Source organism: Rhinopithecus roxellana, chromosome 7 (genome assembly GCF_007565055.1).
Source record: "Rhinopithecus roxellana isolate Shanxi Qingling chromosome 7, ASM756505v1, whole genome shotgun sequence".
Classification (NCBI taxonomy): Eukaryota; Metazoa; Chordata; class Mammalia; order Primates; family Cercopithecidae; genus Rhinopithecus; species Rhinopithecus roxellana.
The window spans coordinates 49,304,525-49,321,804 of record NC_044555.1 but is presented as its reverse complement, the minus strand read 5'-3'; positions in this window follow the sequence as shown (position 1 = coordinate 49,321,804).

Genomic DNA, 17,280 nt, shown 5'->3' with positions numbered 1-17,280 from the left:
CCCAGGGATAAAGCCAACTTGATCGTGGAAAATAAGTGTTTTGATGTGCTGCTGGATTCGATTTGCCAGTATTTTATTGAGGATTTTCACATTGATGTTCATCAGGGATATTGGCCTGAAGTTTTCTTTTTTTGTTGTGACTCTGCCCGTTTTTGGTATCAGGATGATGCTGGCTTCATAAAATGAGTTAGGGAGGAGTCGCTTCTTTTCAATTGTTTGGAATAGTTTCAGAAGTAATGGTGCCAGCTCCTCTTTGTACCTATGGTAGAATTCAGATCTGAATCTGTCTGTTCATGGGCTTTTTTTTGGTTGGTCAGCTGTTAATTACTGCCTCAATTTCAGAACTTGTTACTGGTCTATTCGGGGATTCAATTTCTTCCTGGTTTAGTCTTTTTTTCTCTCTCTCTTTTTTTTTTTTTTTTTTTTTGAGACAGAGTCTTGCTCTGTTGCCCAGGCTGGAGTGCAGTGGCATGATCTCGGCTCACTGCAAGCTCCACCTCCCGGGTTCACGCCATTCTCCTGCCTCAGCCTCCCCAGTAGCTGGGACTACAGGCACCCACCACCACATCCAACTAATTTTTTTTGTATTTTTTAGTAGAGACGGGGTTTCACCGTGTTAGCCAGGATGGTCTCGATCTCCTGACCTCACGATCTGCCCGCCTCGGGTTCCCAAAGTGCTGGGATTACAGGTGTGAGCCACCGTGCCCAGTCCCTGGTTTAGTCTTGGGAGGGTGTCAGGAATTTATCCATTTCTTCTAGATTTTCTAGTTTATTTGCATAGAGGTGTTTATAGTATTCTCTGATGGTAGTTTGTATTTCTTTGGGGTCAGTGATGATATCTGTTTTATCATTTTTTATTGTGTCTATTTGATTCCTCTCTCTTTTCTTCCTTATTAGTCTAGCTAGCAGCCTATCTATTTTGTTAATTTTTTCAGAAAACCAACTCCTGGAATCATTGATTTTCTGGAGTGTTTTTTATGTCTCTATCTCCTTCTATTCTGTTCTGATCTTAGTTATTTCTTGTCTTCTATTAGCTTCTGGATGAGTTTGCTTTTGCCCTCTAGCTCTTTTATTTGTGATGTTAGTGTGTTTATATGAGATCTTTCTAGCTTTCTGATATAGGCATTTAGTGCTATGAATTTCCCTCTTAACGCTGCTTTAGGTGTGTCCCAGAGGTTCTGGTACATTGTCTCCTGGTTCTCATTTGTTTCAAAGAACTTTTTGATTTCTGACTTAATTTCATTATTTACCCAGGAGTCATTCAGGAGCAGGCTGTTCAATTTCCATGTAATTGTGTGGTTTTGAGTGAGTTTCTTAATCCCAAGTTCTAATTTGATTGTACTGTGGTGTGAGAGACTGTTATGATTTCTGTTCTTTTGCATTTGCTGAGGAGTGCTTTACTTCCAATTATGTTGTTGATTTTAGAATAAGTGCCATGTGGCGGTGAGAAAAATGCATATTCTGTTGATTTGGGGTGGAGAGTTTGGTAGCTGTCTATTAGGTCCACTTGATCCAGAGCTGACTTCAAGTCCTGAATATCCTTGTTAATTTTGTGCCCTGTCAATATGTCTAATATTGACAGTTGGGTGTTAAAGTCTCCTACTATTATTGTGTGGGAGTCTAAGTCTCTCTGTAGGTCTCTAAGAACTTGTTTTATGAATCTGGGTGCTCCTGCATTTGGTGCATATATATTTAGATTTGTTAGCTCTTTTCATTGAATTGTACCCTTTACCTGTGTGTAAGCCCTTTTGTCTTTTTTGATCTTTATTGGTTTAAAGTTTGTTTTGTCAGAGACTAGGATTGCAATCCATGCTGTTTTTTGCTTTCCATTTGTTTGGTAAACTTTCCTCCATCCCTTTATTTTGAGCCTATGTGTGTCTTTGGACATGAGATGGGTCTCCTGAATACGGCACACCAATGGGTCTTGATGCTTTATCCAATTTGCCAGTGTGTGTCTTTTAATTGGGGCATTTGGCCCATTTACATTTAAGGTTAGTATTGTTATATGAGAATTTGATCCTATAATCATGATGCTATCTGGTTATTTTGCACACTAGTTGATGCAGTTTTTCATAATGTCATTGGTCTTTATATTTTGGTGTGTTTTTGTAGTGGTTGTTACCTGTTTTTCTTTTTCTTTTTCCTTTTTTTTTTTTTTTTTGGGGGGGGAGGAGTCTTGCTCTGTCGCCCAGGCTGGAGTGCAGTGGCGTGATCTCAGCTCACTGCAAGCTCTGCCTCCCAGGTTCATGCCACTCTCCTGCCTCAGCCTCCTGAGTAGCTGGGACTACAGGTGCCCGCCACCACGCCCAGCTAATTCTTTTGTATTTTTAGTAGAGATGGAGTTTCACCATGTTAGTCAGAATGGTCTCAATCTCCTGACCTTGTGATGCGCCTGCCTCGGCTTCCCGAAGTGCTGGCATTACAGGCGTGAGCCACTGTGCCCTGCCATTTTTTTCATTTCCATATTTAGTCCTTCTTTCAGAAGCTCTTGCAAGGCAGGTGTGGTGGTAACGAAATCCCTCAGCATTTGCTTGTCTGTAAAGGAATTTATTTCTCCTTCGCTTATGAAGCTTAGTTTGTTTGCATATGAAATTCTGGTTTGAAAATTCGTTTCTTTAAGAATGTTGAATATTGTCCCCCACTCTCTTCTGGCTTGTAGAGCTTATGCTGAGAAGTCTGCTGTTAGTTAGTCTGACGGGCTTCCCTTTGTAGGTTATGTGACCTTTCTCTCTGACTGCCCTTAACACTTTTTCCTTCATTTCGACCTTGGAGAATCTAATGATTATGTGTCTTGGGGTTGATCTTCTCATGGAGTATCTTAGTGGTGTTCTCTGTATTTCCTGAATTTGAATGTTGGCTTGTCTTGCTAGGTTGGGGAAGTTGTGTTTTCCAGCTTGTTTCCATTCTCCTCGTCTCCTTCAGGTACTCCAATCAATTTTAGGCTCAGTCTTTTTATGAAGTCCCATATTTCTTGGAGGCTTTGTTCATTCCTTTTTTATTCTTTTTTTCTCTAATCTTGTCTGCATGCCTTATTTCAGCAAAGTTGTCTTCAAACTCTGATATCCTTTCTTCTGCTTGGTTGATTTGGCTATTGATACTTGTGTATGCTTCACAAAGTTCTTGTACAGTGTTTTTCAGCTCCATCAGCTCACTTATGTTCCTCTCTAAACTGATTATTCTAGTTAGCAGCTCCTCTAACCTTTTAATAAGGTTCTTAGTTTCCTTGCATTGGGTTAGAACATGCTCCCTTAGCTCAGCGGAGTTTTTTTGTTACCCATCTTCTGAAGCCTACTTCTGTCAATTCATCCATCTCTTCCTCCGTCCAGCTCTGCACCCTTTCTGGAGAGGCACAATCATTTGGAGGAGAAGAGGCACTCTGGCCTTTTGGGTTTACAGCATCTTTTTGTTGATTCTTTCTCATCTTCATGAGTTTGTCTAGTTTTGATCTCTGAGGCTGTTGACCCTTGGATGGGGTTTTTGCGGAGACTTTTTTTTTTTTTTTTTTTTTTTGTCGTTGATGATGCTGTTGTTGTTGCTTTCTGTTTGTTTGTTTTTCTTTTGATGGTCAGGTACCTCTTTTGTAGGGCTGGTGTGGTTTGCTGTGAGTTCATGTCCTATTCATCTGGTTAGCTCCCACGCCTGGAGATGTCTCTCAAGGAGGCTGGAGAACAGTAAACATGGGTGTCTGCTTCTTCTCCTGGGAACTCTCACCTCGAGGGGAACCAACCTGATGCCAGTAGGATTGCTCCTGTATGGGATATCTGACAACCCCTGTTGGAGAGTCTCACCCAGGTGGGTGGCTCAGGGAACAGGACCCATTTAACGAAGCACTTTGACTGTTTCTCGGTGGAGGGTGTGTGCTTTGCTGAGGGTAAATCCACTCATCTGGGCTGGCCAGATTCCTCAGAACTACCAGGAGGAAAGGCTAAGTCTGCTGGTCTACAGAGACTGTGGCCACCCCTCCCCCTAGGGGCTCAGGCCCAGGGAGATCCAGATTCTGTCCCTGAGCCTCTGGCTGGAGTTGTTGGAGTTCCTGCAGGGAAGCCCCACCCAGTGAGGAAGGATGGTTCAGGGTCAGTACTGAAGAGGTGCTCTGGCCGCAGTCTGCCACTGCCAGTGTGTTGGGCTATGGGGGAAACCTCTTGGGACCAAGCCGTCTAGCCTCCCTGGCTCCAGTAGGGGAAAAGCATGGCCTGGAGCTATAGAGATGGATGCCTCGCTTCCCCCACCCAGGGAGCTTAGCGTGTTAGGCAGTTATGAGTGGCAGTGCTGGCTGCTGCCCCTCCCCCAAGGAGCTCTAATGGCTTATACAGCAGGCAGTTGCAGCTGTGGTGCTTGTCGCCCCTCCCCCTGGGAGCTCTGCAGGCTTAAATAGATTCCAACTGAGAGCCTGTTGAGAATCTGCCTGGCTCAGGGATTGGGACTCTGGGCCCCACTGGCGTGGGTTCAGGAATGGGATCTTCTGATCCATGGGTTCCACAGTTCCATCGAAAAAGCACTGTTTCCCCGCCTGGGTAGCACACTCACCACCTCCCTTGGCTAAGGGGTGGGGGCTCCCCTGCCCCGTGTGGCTCTCAGGTGGACCACTGCACCACACTGCTCTTCCTTTCTCTCCATGGATCGCACCAGCTATGAGGGAACTTGGATACCTTGATTGCCTGTGAAGGATTTACACGCTAGTTATGGTTCTTTGTGATGGGCGCCTCTGTTTCTAGTTGGCCATCTTGGCCCCGCCCCCTGTGGATTTCTCATTGAATAGTTTAGCACCATCCCCTTGGTGCTGTTCTCATGGTGAGCTCTCATGAGATCTGGTCATTTAAAAGTGTCATTTAAAAGTCCCCACCTTCTCTTGCTCCTGCTTCTGCTCCTGCCATGTCAGACGCCTGCTCCCTCTTTGATTCTGCCATGAATGGAAGCATCCTGAAGCTTCCCCAGAAGCAGAAGCTGCTATGCTTCCTATACAGCTTGCAGAACTGTAAGCCAATTAAAACTCTTTTCTTTTTAAACTACCCAGTCTCGGGTATTTATTTATAGCCTTTATAACAGTGTGAGAACAGACTATTACATTCCCTTCTTGATGTTTTCAAGGTAATTCCTTCTGTCCCTCTTCAGTAGTGCTAGAGGGTTCCGCTTTTTTCTTCCATTTTGTTCTGTAATCCACACAGAAGTGCCTGAGAACCCCAGTTTGAATACTTTAAAATATGTTTTAATATATTAAAACTAATTTTTAATGCAGTGGCTTCCACACAAGTTCAATTAGTCACCAATTGAGAACCCTAAAGGTTGAAGTATTCTGAGCTAAGTTTATTGTTCATCGTTCCACCTGATAAAATTTAGGCAACATTTGAGCAAGGCCTTAAAATATAACTAGAATATGGACATGTAGAGGTTAAGGAGGAGGGCATCTCAGGCAGAGGAAACAGTAAATACAAACACAAGTAGGCAGCAAAGAACATAACTCAGAATAGGATAGTCCCAGAAAATCCCATGCTCTACACTTGTGCCCAAAGATTATACTCCCATTTAAGCCAATGGTTTCTGTAATGCATTTAAATGGTATGGTAGGCAGAATAATAGTCCCCCAAAGATGTCTAAGTCCTAATACCCAGCACCTGTGAATCTGTTACCTTATATGGCAAATGATAATTAAGGTTGCTAATTAACTGAATTTGCAATGGGGGAGATTCTCCTGGATTATCTAGATGGGTCCAATGTGATCACAAGGATCCTTAAAAGTGGAAAAGGGAGTATATTAGTCTGTTCTCATACTGCTGTAAAGAAAAACCAGAAACTGCTTAATTTATAAAGAAAAGAGGTTTAATTGGCTCACAGATCAGCAGGCTGTACAGGAAGTATGGCTGGGGAGACCTCAGGAAACTTTCAATCATAGTGGAAGGCAAAAGGGAAGCAGGCACATGTCAACATGGACTGGAGGAGGAGGAGGAAGAGAGTTAAGGGGTGGGGGCGGTGCTACACACTTTTAAACAACCAGATATACTGAGAACTCACTATTACAAGAACAGCAAGGGGGAAATTCACCCCGATGATTCAATCTCCTCCCACCAGGCCCCTCCTCCAACATTGGGGATTACAATTGGACATGAGATTTGGGCAGGGACTCATATTCACACCATATCAGGGAGGTAGGAGAGTAACAGGAAGATGTGATTAGGAAAGAAAGGCTCAGAGAGTTTCAACATTGTGGCTTTGAAGAGGAAGAGGACCATGGTCAAGGAATGTGAGTGGCCTCTAGATGCTGGAAAGGGCAAGGAAAAAAATCCTCATCTAGAGCCTTCGAAAAGGAACATAGCTCTGCTGACATCTTGACTTTAGCTCTATCCATGTCATAATGCTACCCTACAGAATGGTAAGGCAGTAAGTAGGCATTGTTTTAAGCCACTATGTTAGTGGTGATTTGTTACAGCACCAATAAGAAACTAATATAAATGGTTATTTGTGTGATTACTCGATTAATGTCTTGCTCCCCTGCTAGATACGTAAACTCCTTCAGTGCAAGAGCCCTTTTTGTGCTCACTTTAATATCTTCAGCATCTGACACAGAAAAAGTATGCTATAAATGTTTGATAAATTTGTGACTGAATGGCTTACCAGTCATATCCTACATGAGAACATTATGACAACATCAATACCATCAAAGTCAGATTCTGTGTCCTTGTATGTATACGTATGCCTGTTTCTGTCTTTTTTGGGTGGGCTCTTTGTCTGTCTCCTTCCCCTTCTCTCTTCCTTACTTCTGTCCCTATTTCTTAATTGGTCATAACAAAGAACTGAAGTACACCTTGTAATTACCTATTATCTTCGTGGAATAAAGTCTTACATTTAATGTTCATGGTTTTAAAAAATAAGTAATGTAGTTTGTTGTAATGAAAAAAAAGCATTATACTCAAGAGCCCCTTCATTTACTAACTATAATTTATATCAGTGGGTAAGTGATTCTTGATAGGTTTCTCATCACTGATTTAAGATGATGTATAGAACCCATGAGTAGAAATATCCTACAGAAGCTGTCTCTTTGTGCCTACTGGTGGGAACTTGTTCCCTGATTGCATGGCCCACATTCTTTTGAGAATAAATTGTTTGACATTGTCTACTCAAAATAAAGTGGATTCCCCTATCACTTAGGACCAGAGATACTCAGTATTTTCCCTGGTCTCATCCTCTGGCTGCTGAGTTTGGGTATAAAAATGTTTGAAATTTGAACAGAGTTCACTGGAATTGCATGGAAGGCATAGGGCCTATTCACCTACAATTCTCAACATGTTCCATTAAATGGAATGGACGGAAGCAAGTTAAAACTTTTGATGGAAAAGTTATTGAAGTTTCTAGCATTCAAGAACATTTAGAGAAAATTTCATTTTTGAATACAAAGGGCCCTTAGAGATCACCTAGTCCAGCGTTTCTCAAAAATTAATGTATGGAGGAGTCACCTGAAAAGCGTATTAAACTTTAGATTCTGATTTAGTAGGTCTGGTGTAAGGCCCAAGAATGTGCAGTTCTAAAAGTTCCCAGGTGATGTTGATACTGTTGGCCCAGGCACCACCCTTCAAGGAGCAAGGGGAGAGTAGACGTAAGCCAGTCAGAGAAAAGGTATCTGCATTCTACACAGGAACCAGAAAGTGGGAGTTCATAGAACCAGAACCTCAGGGATGATTCAGCTTTCTTATGGACAGATGGAGAGCCTAGGTCTCTCATGAGTTCTGGTCCCTAGATCTAGTTGCTGCTACAGGGAAGGTGTGTCTGATCTTCCCTAGTGAAGCTTAGCAAAAGTACTTGTCTAGCCTCCCTGCTGTACACACACACACACACACACACACACACACACACACACACACACCAAAACGTATTAGATAAGCAGAGAAAAAAGCCTGCAAAGATATATGCCAGGATGATGAAGATGATAAGAAGTGAAGATACAGTGTTTTTTGTTTTCTTCTTTTTGCTTATCTTTATTTTCTAGGATTCTTCTCCCCAAATGCCAATGGGATTTTATTTGGGATAAGATACATTGATTCTACATGTCATGTGAAAACATTTAAAGATTAAAAAGGCATTCAGACAACCTTTAGAAATAAGAGCAATGAGAGGTAACTGTTATAGACATTAAAACTCTGAAGGCTCAGTAATTTAAAAATATTATACTAGTGCATGAATAGAGGGATCAATGGAATGCAATAGAAATTTTTTTTTTTTTTTTTTGAGACGGAGTCTTGCTCTGTCGCCCGGGCTGGAGTGCAGTGGCCGGATCTCGGCTCACTGCAAGCTCTGCCTCCCAGGTTTACGCCATTCTCCTGCCTCAGCCTCCGGAGTAGCTGGGACTACAGGCGCCCGCCACCTCGCCCGGCTAGTTTTTTGTATTTTTTTTAGTAGAGACGGGGTTTCACAGTGTTAGCCAGAAGGGTCTCTATCTCCTGACCTTGTGATCCGCCCATCTCGGCCTCCCAAAGTGCTGGGATTACAGGCTTGAGCCACCGCGCCCGGCCCTGCAATAGAAAATTTTAAAATAAGGCCGGGCGCGGTGGCTCAAGCCTGTAATCCCAGCACTTTGGGAGGCCGAGACGGGCGGATCACGAGGTCAGGAGATCGAGACCATCCTGGCTAACACGGTGAAACCCCGTCTCTACTAAAAAATACAAAAAACTAGCCGGGCGAGGTGGCGGGCGCCTGCAGTCCCAGCTACTCAGGAGGCTGAGGCAGGAGAATGGCGTAAACCCGGGAGGCGGAGCTTGCAGTGAGCTGAGATCCGGCCACTGCACTCCAGCCCGGGCGACAGAGCAAGACTCCGTCTCAAAAAAAAAAAAAAAAAAAAAAAAAAAGAAAATTTTAAAATAGACACAAGCACATACAGGAATTTAGTGTATGTTGAATATGTCATTTTAAGTTAATAAGAAATTTCTATGAAGAAAAAAAAATAAAGTTGAATTTCTACCTAATAATTTGCATAAAAATAAAATCTGATGGATGAAACATTGATGTGTTAAAAATGGAATAATTCAAAGTACTAGGAGAAATGAAAACCAAACAAGACAAACAACCAGAAGGTGCAGTGTCAATATCCTGAGCATCACATCAAGAGCTTCTTCCTAGATTCTTAATTTAAATATGGTACTTTTTGGCCTCCCTCATAACTCTCTGGGAACTTGAGACAGAAAGTTCAAACAAACTCTAACAATTATGTATGGGACAACTGACCACATCAGACAGAAGTGATTTTTTTTTTTTTTTTTTTTTTTTTTAAGACGGAGTCTTGCTCTGTTAGCCAGGCTAGAGTGCAGTGGCGTGATCTCGGCTCACTGCAACCCTCACCTTCTGGGTTCAAGCAGTTCTCCTGCTTCAGCCTCCCAAGTAGCTGGGACTACAGGCGCATGTCACTACACCCAGCTATCTGTTTTTGTATTTTTAGTAGAGACAGGGTTTCACCATGTGGGCCAGGCTGGTCTCGAACTCCTGACCTCAAGTGATCCACCCGCCTCGGCCTCCCAAAGTGCTGGGATTACAGGTGTCTGCCACCACACCTGGCCCAGAAGTGATTATTATGCCTTGGTTTCATTCCACATCATGTTGATATGCCCTTATAGAGACAACCCAAACAATAAACTGAATAAATTCCATGATTATGGTACTCAGTCCAAGTCTATCAAGTTCCATTTTTTTAAGTTCAACTCTATTATTTTTTAACTTTTATTTTAGGTTCTGGGGTACACGTGCAGGTTTATTGTATAGGTAAATTGCATGTCATGGGGATTTGGTGTACAGATTCTTTTATTACCCAGGTAATAAGCATAGAACCCAATAGGTGGTCTTTCGATTCTCACCCTCCTCCCACCCTCCACTCTCAAAGAGACTCCAGTGGCTATTGTTTCCTTCTTTATGTCCACATGTACTCAAAATTTAGCTCCCACTTATAAGTGAGAACATGTGGTATTTGGTTTTCTGTTCCTGTGTTGGTTTGCTTAGGATATTAGCCTCAAGCTCCATCCATGTTGCAGTAAAGGACATGATCTCATTCTTTTTTTGTGGCTGCATAGTATTCCATTGTGTATATGTACTACATTTTTAAAATCCTGTCTACCAGTAATGACATTTAAGTTGGCTCCATGTCTTTGCTATTGTGAATAGTGCAATGAACATACACATACCTGTATCATTCTGATAGAACAATTTATAGTCCTTTGAGTATATACCCAACTGTAGGATTGCTGGGTTGAATGGTTAATTCCATTTTAAGTTATTTAAGAAATTTCTAAACTGCTTTCCATGATGGTCGAATGAATTTACATTCCCACCAGCAGTGTATAAGCGTTACCTTTTCTCCACAACCTTGCCAGCAACTATTGTTTTTTGAAGTTTTTTCTTTCGAGACAGAGTCTCATGCTGTTGCCCAGGCTGGAGTGCAGTGGCACAATCATGGCTCACTGCAGCCTCAACCTCCTGAGCTCATGTGATCCTCTGACCTCAGTCTCTCGAATAGCTGGGACTACAGGCATGTGCCACCATGCCCAGCTATTTTTTTTTTTTTAATTTTTTATGGAGATGGGGCCTTGTCATGTTGCCCAGGATGGTCTCCAACTCCTGGGCTCAAGTGGTCCTTCCACCTTGGCTTCCCAAAGTGCTGGGATTACAGGAGTGAGCCACCACACCTGGTCTTTTTGACCTGTTAATAATAGGCATTCTGACAGGTGTGAGATGGTATCTCATTGTGGTTTTGATTTGCATTTCTTTTTTTTTTTTTTTTTTTTTGAGACGGAGTCTCGCTCTGTCACCCAAGCTGGAGTGCACTGGCCAGATCTCAGCTCACTGCAAGCTCCGCCTCCCGGGTTCATGCCATTCTCCTGCCTCAGCCTCCCGAGTAGCTGGGACTACAGGCGCCCACCACCTCGCCTGGCTAGTTTTTTGTATTTTTTAGTAGAGACGGGGTTTCACCGTGTTAGCCAGGATGGTCTCGATCTCCTGACCTTGTGATCCGCCCGCCTCGGCCTCCCAAAGTTCTGGGATTACAGGCTTGAGCCACCGCGCCCAGCCTGATTTGCATTTCTCTAATGACTAGTGATGTTCAGCATTTTTTTCTTCTCTTTTTTTCTTTTTTCTTTTTTCTTTTTTTTTTTTTTTTGAGACAGAATTTCGCTCTGTCACCCAGGCTAGAGTGCAGTGGCGTGATCTCATCTCACTGCAAGCTCTGCCTCCCAGGTTCACGCTATTCTCCTGCCACAGCCTCCCGAGTAGCCGGGACTACAGGCACCCACCACCGTATCCAGCTAATTTTTTTGTATTTTTAGTAGAGACGGAGTTTCGCCGTGTTAGCCAGGATGGTCTCGATCTCCTTACCTCGTGATTCACCTGCCTTGGCCTCCCAAAGTGCTGAAATTACAGGCGTGAGCCACCATGCCTGGCCAGCATTTTTTTCATACGCTTGCTGGCCACATATACGTCTTCTTTTGATTAGTGTCTGCTCTTGTCCTTTGCCCACTTTTTAATGGGGTTGTTTTTTGCTTCTAAACTTGTTTACGTTCCTTATAGAATCTGGACATTAGACCTTTGTTAGATGTGTAGTTTGCAAATATTTTCTCTCATCCTGTAGGTTATCTGTTTACTCTGTTGATAGTTTCTTCTAAGGAAAGAACTTACCTCTTCCTGCTATGCAGAAGCTCTTTAGTTTAATTGGGACCCATTTATCAATTTTTGTTTTTGTTGCAATTGCATTTGGCATCTTCTTCATGAAATCTTTGTCAGAACCTATGTCCAGAATGGTATTTCATATGTTATCTTCCAGGGTTTTTATGATTTTAGATTTTGTATTTAAGTATTTAATCCACCTTGAGTTGATTTTTGTATATAGTGTAAGGAAGGGGTCCAGTTTCAATCTTCTGTATTGGTTAGCCAGTTATCCCACCACCATTTATTGAGTAAGGAACCTTTTCCCCATTGCTTGCTTTTGTCAGCTTTCTTGAAGATCAGATGGTTGTAGGTGTGCAGCATTACTCCTAGGCTCTCTATTCTGTTCCATTGGTGTATGTGCCTGTTTTGTACCAGGACCATGCTGTTTTGGTTACTGTAGCCCTATAGTATGGTTTAAATCAGGTAATGTAATACCTCCAGCTTTGTTCTTTTAGCTTAGGATTGCCTTGGCTATTTGGGCTCTTTTTTGTTTCACATGAATTTTAAAGTAGTTTTTTCTAATTCTGTGAAGAATTTCATTGGTAGTTTGATAGAATAGCATTGAAGGTATAAATTGCTTTGCACAGTATGGCCATTTGAATAACATTGATTCTTCCTATCCATGAGCACGGAAAGTTATTCCATTTGTTTGTGTCATCTCTGATTTCTTTGAGCAGTCTTTTGGAGTTCTCATTGTAGAGGTGTTTCACATCCCTGGTTAGCTGTATTCCTAGGTGTTTTATTCTTTTTTGTGGCTATTGTGAGTGGGATTGCATTCCTGATTTGGCCCTCAGATTGGATATTGTTAGGGTGTAGGAATGCTACTGATTTTTGTACATTGATTTTATATCGTGAAACTTTGTTGAAGTTGTTTATCTGATCAAGGAGCTTTTGGGCAGAGACTGTGGTGTTTTCTAGGTATAGAATTACATTGTCTGCAAACAGGAATAGTTTGACTTTCTCTCTTCCTGTTTAGATGCGTTTTATTTCTTTCTGTTGCCTAATTGCTCTGGTGAGGATTTCCAGTACTATGTTGAATAGGAGTGGTGAGAGAGGGCATCCTTGTCTTGTGCTGGTTTTCTAGGGGAATGCTTCCAGCTTTGCCCATTCAGTATAATGTTGGCTGTGGGTTTTTCATAGATGGCTCTTGTTTTGAGGTATGCTCCTTCAATGCCTAGTTTGTTGAGGGTTTTTAACGTGAAGTAATGTTGAATTTTATTGAAAGCCTTTTCTGCATCTATTGAGGCGATCATGTGATTTTGTTTTTAGTTCTGTTTATGTGATGTATCACATTTATCAGTTTGCATATGTTGAAACAACCTTGCATCCCAGGGATAAAGCCTACTTGATCATGATAGATTAGCATTTTTTTTTGCTTTTTTTTTTTGACAGAGTGTCACTTTGTCACCCAGGCTGGAGTACAGTGGCGAGACCTTGGCTTACTGAATCCTCCGCCTCTTGGGTTCAAAAGGTGCTCCTGCCTCAGCCTCCTGAATAGCTGTGAATACGGGCATATGCCATCATGCCCAGCTCATTTTGTATTTTTAGTAGAGACAGGGTTTCACCATTTTGGCCAGGCTGGTCTTGAACTCCTAACCGCAAGTGATCCACCCGCCTCAGCTTCCCAAAGTGCTGGGATTACAGGCATGAGCCACTGTGCCTGACCCTTGTGGTAGATTTGCTTTTTAATGTGTTACTGAATTCAGTTTCCTAGTATTTCATCAAGTATTTTTGCATCTATGTTTATCAAGGATATTGGCCTGAAGTTTTCTTTTTTTGTTGTGTCGCTGCCAGGTTTTCATATCAGGATGATGCTGGCCTCACATAATGAGTTAGGGAGTCCCTAGTTGATATATTTTGGAGGTGTATCCCTGCCCAAATATCATGTTGAAAGGTAATCCCCAATGTTGGAGGTGGGGCCTGGTGAGAGGTAATTGGATCATTGGGGTGAATTTCTCATGAATGGTTTAGCACTATCCTCTTGGTGTTGCCCTCATGATAGTGAGCGAGTTCTCATGAGATCCGTGAGATCTGGTCGTTTAAAAGTGTGTGGCACCTCTTCCCTCTCTCTCTTGCTCCTGCTTTCACCATGTGATATGCCTGCTCCCTGTTCCCCTTCTGCCATGATTGGAAGCTTCCTGAGGCCTCCTCAGAAGCAGATGCCACTATGTTTCCTGTACATCTTGCAGAACCATGAGCCAATTAAACACTTTTCTTTATAAATTACCCAGTCTCCAATACTTTATAACAATGCGAGAATGGCCTAATACACTCCGTGTCCATTTTTTGGAATAGTTTCAGTAGAAATTATATCAGTTATTCCTTATACATCTGGTAGAATTCAGCTGTGAATCTATCTGGTCCTGGGCTTTTTCTGGTTGGTTGGCTTTTCATTACTAAATCAATTTCAGAACTCATTATTGCTGTGTTCGAGAATTCAATCTCTTCTTGGTTCAATCTGAAGAGGTTTTATGAATTTCTTAAGGGTTTTCTAGATTGTGTGCATATAGGTGTTCATAATAGTCTCTTCCGTGGGGTCACTGGTAATATCCCCTTCATCATTACTGATTGTGTTTTTCAGATCTTCTATATATCTTTTTTCTTTATTACTCTAGCTAGTGGTCTATCTAATTTGTTCTTTCAAAGAACCAGCTCCCAGATTCATTTTTTTGAATTTTCTTGTGTGTCTCAATTTACTTCAATTCAGCTCTAATTTTTGTTACGTCTTGCTTTCTGCTAGCCTTAGGGTTGATTTGCTTTTGTTCCTCTAATTGTGATGTTAGGTTGTTAATTTGAGATCTTTTTAACTTTTTGACATGGTCATTCATTGAACTCGTAGCACTGCTTTAGCAGTGTCCCAGAGATTCTGGTATAATGTAGCTTTGCTCTCACTGGTTTCAAAGAATTTCTTGATTTCTGCCTTAATTTCACTATTTACCCAAAAGTCATTCAGGATCAGGTTGTTTAATTGCCATGTAATTGTATGGTTTTGAATGATTATCTTAACATTGGTTTCTTTTTTTATTATTATTTCTTGGAGACAGATTCTAGCTCTGTCACTCAGGCTGAAGTGCAGTGGCATGATGTCAGCTCACTGCAACCTCTGCCTCTCAGGTTCAAGTGATTCTCTTGCCTCAGCCTCCTGAGTAGCTGGGATTACAGGCATGTGCCACCATGCCCACCTAATTTTTTGTGTTTTTAGTAGAGACAGGGTTTCACTATGTTGGCCAGGCTGGTCTCAAACTCCTGGCCTCAAGTGATCCATCTGACTGGGCCTCCTAAAGTGCTGGGATTACAGGTGTGATCCACCATGCCCGGCCAGCATTGGTTTCTATTTTTATTGCACTGTGGTCTGAGAGCATGGTTGGTATAATTTTGGTTTTTAAAAAATTTGCTGAGGATTGTTTTATGCTTGATTGTGTGATCGATTTTAGAGTACATGCCACATGCAGATGAGAAGAAATTATATTTTGTTGTTTGGTGATGGAGAGTTCTATAGATGTATGTTAGGTCCATTTGGTCAAGTGTTGGTTCAGATCCCAGATATCTTTGGTAGTTTTCTGCCTTGATAATATGTCTAATACTGTCAGTGGTATGTAAAATTTACCACTATTACTGTGTGGTTATCTAAGTCTCTTCATGGGTCTCTATGAACTTGCTTTATGAATCTGGGTACTTCTGTGTTGGGTGCATATATATTTAGCATAGTTAGGTTATCTTGTTGAATTGAACCATTTACCATTATATAATGCCCTTCTTTGTCTTTTTTGATCTTTGTTGGTTTAAAGTCTGTTTTGTATGAAATTAGAATAACAACCCCTGCCTTTTCATGTTTTCCATTTATTTGGTACATTTCTCTCCATTTTTTTTTTCTTTGAGCCTATGTGTGTCATTGCATGTGAGATGGGTCTCTTGAAGACAGCATACCATTGGGTTTTATTTCTTTATGCAACTTGTGACTCTGTGCCTTTTAATTGGGGCATTTAGCCCGTTTACATTCAAGGTTAGTATTGATATGTGTGGATTTGATCTTGTCATTATGTTGTTAGCTGGTTAGTATACAGACTTTTTTATCTGGCTGCTTTATGTCATGTACTAAAGGGTGTTGCTGGTCTATGTACTAAAGGGTGTTGCTGGTCTATGTACTAAAGGGTGTTTATGTAGTGGCTGGTAATGGTCTTTCCTTTCCATATTTAACACTCCCTTCAGGATGTGTGTAAGGCAGGTCTGGTGGTAATGAATTCCCTTAGCATTTGCTTGTATGTAAAGGATCTTATTTCTCCTTCGCTTATGAAGCTTAATTAACTGAATATGAAATTGTTGGTTGGAATTTCTTTTCTTTATGAATGCTGAATATAGGCCCCCAATCTCTTCTGGTATGTAGGGTTTCTAATGACAGGTCTGCTGTTAGCCTGATGGGGTTCCCTTTGCAGGTGACCTGCCCCTTATCTCTAGCTGCGTTTAACGTTTTTTTTCTTTCCTTTCAACCTTGGAAGATTTGATGACTCTATGTCTTGGGGATGGTCTTCTTGTGTAGAATTTTACGGGGGTTCTCTGCATTTCTCGAATTTGAATGTCAGCCTCTCTAGTGAGGTTGGCAAAATTTTCATGGGTGGTATCCTAAAATATGTTTTCCAAGTTGCTTGGTTTATCTCCCTCTCTTTTGGGGACACTACTGAGTCATAGATTTGGTCTCTCTACAGAATCCTGTATTTCTTGGAGGTTTTGTTCATTCTTCTTTATTGTTCATTCTTTACTTTTGTCTGACTGAATTATTTCAGACAGCCAGTCTTCAAGTTCTGAGATTCTTACCTCAGTTTGGTCACCTCTGTGGTTAATATTTGTGATTGCATTATACAATTCTTCTACTGTGTTTTTCAGCTCTATCAGATCAGTTTGTTTCTTTCTTATAGTGACCATTGGTCTCTCACCTCCTGTATTGTTTTATTGTAATCCTTAGATTTCTCAGACTGCATTTTGACTATCTCCTGTATGTTGATGATCTTTGCTTCTATCCATATTCTGAATTCTATTTCTGACATTTCACCCATTTCAGACTAGTTAAGAACTATTGCTGGGGAACTGGTTTGGTTGTTTGGAGGCAAGAAGAAGACACTGGCTTTTTGAGTTGCCTGAGTTCTTGCCCTGGTTCTTTCTCATTTTTGTGGGCAGATGTTCCTTCAATTTTTTTTTTTTTTTTTTATTGAGATGGAGGCTCACTCTGTCACTGAGGCTGGAGTGCAGTGGCACCGTGTTGGCTCACTGCAACCTCCGTCTCCTGGGTTCAAGCAATTATCCTGCCTCAGTCTCCCAAGTATCTAGGATTACAGGCACCCGCCACCATGCCCAGCTAGTTTTTATGTTTTTAGTAGAGACAGGGTTTCACCATGTTGGCCAGGTTGGTCTCCGACGCCTGACCTCAGGCGATCCACCTGCCTTGGCCTCCCACAGTGTTGGGATTACAGGCATGAGCCACAGTGCATGGCCTTCTTCAATCTTTGAAGCTGCTGTCCTTTGGATGATTTCTTTTTCTTTTTTCTTTTTTTTTTCTTTTTTCTTTCTTTTTCTTTTTAAAATTTATTTATTTATTTATTTATTTATTATACT